The sequence below is a fragment of the Hevea brasiliensis genome, chromosome 17 (assembly GCF_030052815.1).
Source record: "Hevea brasiliensis isolate MT/VB/25A 57/8 chromosome 17, ASM3005281v1, whole genome shotgun sequence".
Lineage (NCBI taxonomy): Eukaryota > Viridiplantae > Streptophyta > Magnoliopsida > Malpighiales > Euphorbiaceae > Hevea > Hevea brasiliensis.
In genome coordinates this window covers 48,942,039-48,949,802 of record NC_079509.1, presented here as the reverse complement: position 1 = coordinate 48,949,802, position 7,764 = coordinate 48,942,039, and positions in this window count along the sequence as shown.

The following is a 7,764-nucleotide window of genomic DNA, read 5'->3' as shown; positions in this document are numbered from 1 at the left end:
GCAAGCAGCTAGCACAGTGGGCAGTAGGGCCATGGATTTGGAGGGCACAGTTTTGGAGGAAGATCAAGAGGCAGGAGTTAGTATCAGGGTTCTACAGTACAGGACAGAGGTCAAGCCCGAGTTTTAGCCTTGACACACTAAGATGCCCAGGCTTCGAATGTAGTTGTGACAGGTATTCTTCCAATTTGTTCTTTTGAGGCACGTGTCTTAATATATCCAAGTGCCATACACTCATTTGTTTCCCTTGTATTTTCTCTAAGGTTGGGTAGAAATCCTACAACATTAGAGTGTCCTCTGTCTATAGCTAACCCTCTTAGTGATAACATATATGTAGACATGGTTTTTTCGGGTAGCCCACTGGTTCTAGATGGGAAGATCCTCCTGGCATATTTGGTTCCTCTACCAGTAATGGACTTTGATGTAATCTTAGGGATAAATTGGCTGTCAACTCATTATTCACCCTAGATTGTAGAAATAAAAAAGTGTATTTCCATATACTGGGAATAAAAGAGTTCAGTTTTGATGGTAACAGAAGTGTGGCTCCGTATAACCTAGAAGATGTTGAGGAGCTTACAGGGTGTTGAGGCATGGATGTTGAGGCACAGATTCTAAGGTTATTTGGCACTAGTAAGGGACACATCTGCTAAAGGTATAAGCATGGAAGATGTTCCTGTTATCCGAGAGTTCATAGATGTTTTTCCTGAGGAGCTTACATGGTTGCCCTCAGAAAGGAAAATAGAATTCTGCATAGATATTGTGCTGAGTATAAACCCCATTTCTATGCCACCTTACAGGATGGCACCAGTAGAATTGAAGGAGCTGAAGGATCAGTTACAGGAGCTTCTAGATAAGGGATAAGTCTAAGAACTTCACCTTGGGGTGCTCTTGTTCTATTTATAAAGAAGAAGGATGGATCCCTAAGATTGTGACTTTGATTACAAGTAGCTGAATAAGATGACCGTCCAGAATAAAAATCCACTTCCTCAGATTGATGACCTGTTCGACTAGCTACAAGGAGCAAGGTACTTCTCTAAAATAGACCTTAGGTCAGGTTCTCATCAATTGAGAATTTGGAATGAAGATGTGGCCAAGACAGCATTCAGAATAAGATATGGTCATTATAAGTTCTTGGTGATGTCTTTTAGACTCACTAATGCACCAGCGGCCTTCATGGACTTGATGGACAGGGTGTTCAGGCCGTTCCTGAATCATTTTGTCATCGTATTTACAGATGACATTCTGGTATATTCTCAGACCGAGGAAGAACATGTGTGGCATTTTAGGATGGTGCTGCAGACTTTGAGGGAGCACCAGCTATATGCAAAATTTTCAAAATGTGAATTTTGGCTGGAAAGCATCTCATTCTTGGGACACGTGGTTTCTAGTGAAGGTATTCAAGTAGATCTCAAGAAAGTTGAGGCTATAACTGATTGGCTTAGGCCTACAACCGTCACTGAAGTGCGGAGTTTTCTAGGCCTGGCAGGTTGTTATAAGCATTTTGTGTAGAATTTCTACAGAATAGCAGATCCCTTAACTAAGTTAACTCGGAAGAATGTCCCATTCATTTGGACCAATGAGTGTGAGGAGGTTTTCCAGAAGCTTAAGGAGTGTTTAACTACAGCCCCTGTGTTGACATTACCAGTAAGTGGTGAAGGGTATACCGTGTACTGTGATGCCTCCAGAGTTGGTTTGGGGTGTGTTTTAATGCAGCATAGGAAAGTGGTGGCTTATGCTTCAAGATAGCTAAAGAGGCACGAGTAGAACTGCCCCACCCATGCTTTGGAAATGGCAGCTATAGTCTTTGCATTAAAGATCTGGAGATACTACCTGTATGGTAAAGTGTGTGAGATGTACACTAACTACAAGAGCTTGAAGTACATTTTCCAGTAAAGGAATTTAAATTTGAGACAAAGGAGATGGATGAAGCTTCTGAAGGATTATGTTTGCACCATCCAATACCATCCTAGAAAGGCGAATGTGGTAACAGATGCCCTGAATAGGAAATCTTCTGGTAGCTTGGCACACATATCTAATGAAAGGAGGCCATTAATTCAGGAGTTGTATAGGTTGATGGATCAGGGACTAATCTTGGATATATTTGATGAGGGTGCACTGTTGGCACATTTTAGAGTGAGGCTCAACCTGTAAGACAGAATTAGAGTTTACCAACATAGAGACACCACAACTAATGAGAATTGTAGAAAGGGTACAACAAGGAGAGGATTGTGAATTTGAGTTTGGTGCAGATGGTGCTCTTATGCAACGCTCCAGGATATGTGTGCCAGATGTAGATAACCTTAGAGCTAAAATCATGCAAGAGGTGCACTGCACACCCTATAATGTCCATCCAGGCTCCACCAAGATGTACCATGATGTGAAGGATAGGTATTGGTGGAATGGCATGAAGAAAGACATAGCAGACTTTGTGTCCAAGTGCTTAACTTGTCAAAAGGTGAAATTTGAACACCAAAGGCCATCAGGAAAGCTGCAAGAGCTCCCTATTCCAGAATGGAAGTGGGAAATGATCACAATGGATTCTGTAACTGGGTTTCCTCGTACCACACATGGATATGATTCAATATGGGTGATAGTGGATCGTTTGACCAAGTCAGCTCATTTCTTGCCTGTGTGACCTACTCTGTTGCCCAGTATGCCAGGCTGCATATTAGTGAGATAGTCATATTACATGGAGTCCTTATTTTCATAATATCTGGTAGGGGACCCCAATTCACTTCTTAGTTTTGGAGAAGGCTACAGGAAACACTTGGCACACAGTTAAACTTTAGTATCGCCTTCCACCCTCAGACAGAAGGGCTGTCCAAAAGGACAATTCGTAGACTGAAGGATATGCTTCGTATGTGTGTCCTGGATTTTGGAGGTTAATGGGATGATTGGCTACCTTTGGTAGAGTTTGCCTACAATAGCAGCTATCATTCTAGTATCAAGATGGCACCCTATAAAGCACTGTATGGCAGGAGGTGTAGATTTCCTTTTTGTTGGACAAAAGTGGGTGAAACGAAGGTGCATGACCTAGATCTGTTGCATTACATCTCAGAAATGATTCCTAAGATCAAGGAACACTTGAAGACTACTTTTAGCAGATAGAAGAGCTATGCAGATCCCAGGCAGAGGGATATAGAGTTTGCTTTGGGTGATTATATATTCCTGAAGGTCTCTCCAATGAAGGGAGTTATGAGATTTGAGAAGAAAGGCAAGCTAGCACCCCGATACATAGGGCCTTTCGAGATTATTGATAGAGTTGGAGCTTTGGCCTATCGGTTGGAGTTACCACCCAGTCTTTCTCATGTCCACCCTGTGTTTCATATTTCTATACTCAGGAAATACATACCTGATCCTACCCATGTGCTTTAACCAGATACAGTGGAGTTCAATGAAGACTTGACTTTCAAGGAGCAGTCAGTAGCCATAATGGACTACTAGGTGAGGCAGCTAAGGTCAAAATAGATCCCTATGGTTAAGGTTTTGTGGAGGAGTCAATCAGTGGAAGAATGCACCTGGGAGTCAGAGTGGGACATGAGTAGCAAGTACCCTTATCTGTTCAATGTGTAATTCTGTTCTTTTATTCTGCCTTGTGTAAAATTCGAGGACGAATTTTTTTGTAGGGGGAAAAAATGTAACACTCCTAAATTTTTTAAAAATACTTATTTATGTGTAAATATTAATATTTTATCTTATTAAAATTTTGGAAATTTATTTGCATTTTTGGAATTTTAGAAATCAGGTTTGATTTTTCAAAGTCAATAAACTTTGTTAATTTTTAAAAATTAATTTAAAAACCACGTGGCAAAACTAAAAATATATTTGGACTCTAAAAATTTTTCTGAGTTTTCTGAAATTTTTTCGAAATTTTTAGGCCTCGTTTTTGGTCCCAGGGAAGAGAAAAAATTCAATTTTAGGTATTCTGAATTTGATCGATCGAATCAAATCAGACCAGTAGGACCAGTCAAATTGGACTGGCCTTCTTCTTTTTCTTCTTCCTTACCTGCGTGCCCTGACGTTCTCTCTCTCTCTCTTCTGTTCTCTCTCTTCTCCCTTCCCACAATCGACGACCACCCTGGCACTCTCCTCCTCGCCGGCCGTCGCCTGAAACCACCGAAAATCGCTCCCCAAACCTCCCTTGTAGTGCGCGCAGTATCGCCCCTTTTTCGACCAAAATCCAGTCGATCAGGCTACCAAACAGACCGAGTCTTCTCCCAAATATCTTCTACTCATTGAGAGCTTTCTATAGACACCAAAAACACAAGTTTTCATCGAGTATTTTGTCCAATTTTTGCTCTAAAAATTTTAGCCTATTTTGAATTTTGAGCTAAATTTCTCCCAAACCGGAAACCCCATGAGAAATCTGAGACTACCGACGTGCTCTACATGATGAGAGCTTCGTGAGAATATAAATTTCAAAATTTTTTGACACCGAAATTTTAGTGGGTCCCATGAACTTCGTAGTATTTTTCTGAGCTTCACTTAAGCTTAATAATTCAGTAAATATTTTTTCTAACTCCTGGTGTTGTGAGCTTCGCGTAGGTACCCTTGTTTCGCGGAAATTTGACAGTTGCTCGATTCTGCAATTTCGAGCTTGGCAGACAGGCTGTCGAAAATACTTCAGAACCAGGTCGAGGTTATAGGCTACCCTACTATTTTCAGATAACCCGAACGGGTCCCAAGTGTCAGAATTGGCATAGGCAAACCCAAAACCTAAGTTTTCTTAATTTAAGTGCCTAATTTCGATTAAAAATTTATAAAATATTCGTGATAGGTCAGAAAATTATAATTCCTTTTGCATTAGCTTAGTAATATTTCTAATGACCGCAAGGCAAAATTTTAGAATTTTTTAAAGCTTATTTAAGTGGTTTTTACTAAAAAGGTTGGTTTCGGGGACTAAAATGTAATTTTTTTCATATCATGAGTTTTGATTGATTTGGAGGGCCCAAAAGGGCCATATATTATTGATGTGTTGTGATTATGGGAAATTGAGAAATTAAAAGTATTATTTGAATCCTTTTGCAGGTTGAGTAGGTCCTAGGTATAGGGGGAACTCTGCCCGATTTTCGACAAAACCTTAGGGCTGTCTTTTGATTCCCTACAGTTTTGTTTCAAGATATTTATTGATAAATTTTGATATATTGTTTAGGTGAGCTGGGACAGCCTACTTCTTGAGTCGGGACACCAAAGTGACCTTTAAAGTATTGTGAATAGATATTTATTTTATTTATAATTTCAATATTATTATATTTTCTGGCATGCTCATACATCACTTATACTTATATTTATGTAGTTAAATATTAAGCATGCCCTATTTTGTATTTATACTTGATGATATTTACTTGGTTACTGTGTTTGATAATCTGGAGCTGTGTGTGTGTGAGTGGGTGTGTATGTGGTGTATATGGATATGGGTAGGACGGGCAAATCGGCTTGAGCTAGTCTCACTTGGGGCCCGATTCTTTTTTAGGAGGTCGGGGTGAGTATGGCTTTGAGTTGATCTCGCTGACCCCCACATATAGATTTTTAAACGAAAGTCCAGCTCGAGTTGATCTCGCTGGCAGGCCTTGGATTAAGAGAGTTGGGTAGGGGGATCAACTTCCCATACATGTATGCATGGGTATGGATTTGACACGGGTGCGTGAGTACTCCAGATTATCTTTGATGTGACTTAATATAATTTGTTTAACTTGTATGAAGATGATGCATTTCATTTCTAAGGATGCATTAGAATTGGATATTTATAGAAATTGTAAGTAAAATAAATATTTACTCTCTGAGTTGAACGCTCACTCCCGTTCACTATTTTTCTAGGATACAGAAGAGCTTTATTGTTATTGACCTGTTCCCTTCCTCACAGGTCCACTTATGTTCATTTTGTATAATTTATGTAATCAAGGAAAGTTTTAGAACTCTACATGTGTAGAGGTTATTTAATTTGATTTGGGATTGTAAAAGATTATGTCTATTTTTTTTTTTTTTTTGAAAATTGTAAACTTCTTATGATGCATAAAGGGTTGGATGGATTGGGTATATGGCTTGATTGAGGGAGCTAAGCTCCCATTTGATTTTATTGTGATTTATGGATAATTATGAGGGTGAGCTGAGCTCCCCAATGGACTAGATTTTGTGTTTACAAGTCGAGTGAGTCAAAAACTCCTCGTTGGATGGTCCATATCATGTTCGGACTTTGTCTAGTTATTTTCTTAAAATTGGGCCAAATATGGGTTTATGTTTGGGTTGGAAGATAATTGGGCTTACTACGAGCATTGAGGGCCTTATGCTGACCCAAGTCCTAGTGCCAGTCCAGCTTGTGGGTTCTGGTCGTGACAGTACCTTACTAGTCAAAAGGGATACAGACTTTATGAGTTGGAGACTAAAAATTTTTTGTTAGTCATGATGTTAAATTTTTTGAAAATACCTTCCCTTTTCTTTCAGATACACAAAATTCTAGCATAAAGTCACGCAAATCCTTTCCTAATACCATGGACAGCTTACCATATACATCATTCTATCCCACAAATGCTCCACCCTACCAACCCTAGCCCTTTGAACCGTCGTCTCTCATACATGTTTCTACTTCCATAAATACTCCAACTTTTCAGCGCCAGCTCATAGAATCACCTTCCACGCATTCTATCCTAGCTGAACCCACTACATTTGAAATCTCTTCTGATCCCACTCAAACTCCCATTCACTTATCTTTAATTGAAATCATTACACCTAATTCAACCTTTTCAAAACCTCCAACTCATTTTATTCCTCTTCTATGACAATCAACTCGTTGTAAGCTTCCCCCAACATGGCATAAAGACTACGTGATGTACGTCCAAGTTAATCACCCTACCATGGAAACCAGTTATGAATCAGGTACTCAATATCCTCTTTCTCATTTTCTTTCATACTCTCGTGTGTCTTCTGCCCATTATACCTTGTAACGCCCTCACCGTAGGTAGTCTGTACATTTTACTGTTCCGACGACTAATGTCTGTTCGGATAGTCAGGATGTCTGAAGCTACACTTAAACTATAGTGAGGAGGCATAAATTAATGAAATAAATATTAAAAAATATAGGAAAAATTTTGAGAAATAAAATAAAATTTAGAGAATTTATTAATTGGTATAAAATAATAAAAATAACCCGATGAGCATCATGAAGGGCATTTTGGTCATTTCACCCCTAGAGGTGAATTTTGACCTAAATGTCAAATTAAAATTAGGAAATAAAATAATTAACATAAATTAAATTTATGAATTTGAATTTGGAAAATGAGAAGAGAAAGAAGAAGAAAAGAAAAGAAAAGAAAAGGAAAGAAAAGAAAAGAAAGGAAATAGACTTATGGCATTTAAAAGAAAATTAAAGTACAATAAATAGAATATATAAGACATAAGAGACAAAAATTCACCAACCACAAGTCTTCTTCATCTTCCTCTTCTCTCTCTCCTTGCCGTCTCTATTGTTCTCTCCCCTTCACCATTTTTGCTCAAGCTTTGAGCTTGAATTTCTCTTCATTTATCCACCAAAACCCCTAGTCCCCTTCATTAAAAATCTTCCCCACTCCATAAGGAAGCTTTAGATACCCATTTGAAGAAGAGAAATTGAAGTTTGCAAGTTGGGTCACAAGGTAAGTGCAAAAATACCACTCCCTCTCTTCTTTAAATCTTGTAAGAATGATGAGATGAGTGAGTATTCTATGAAAATGAAAATAAATAAAAAGGAATTGAAGAACCCTAATTTTTACAGCCATGAATCTTGTGAGGTTT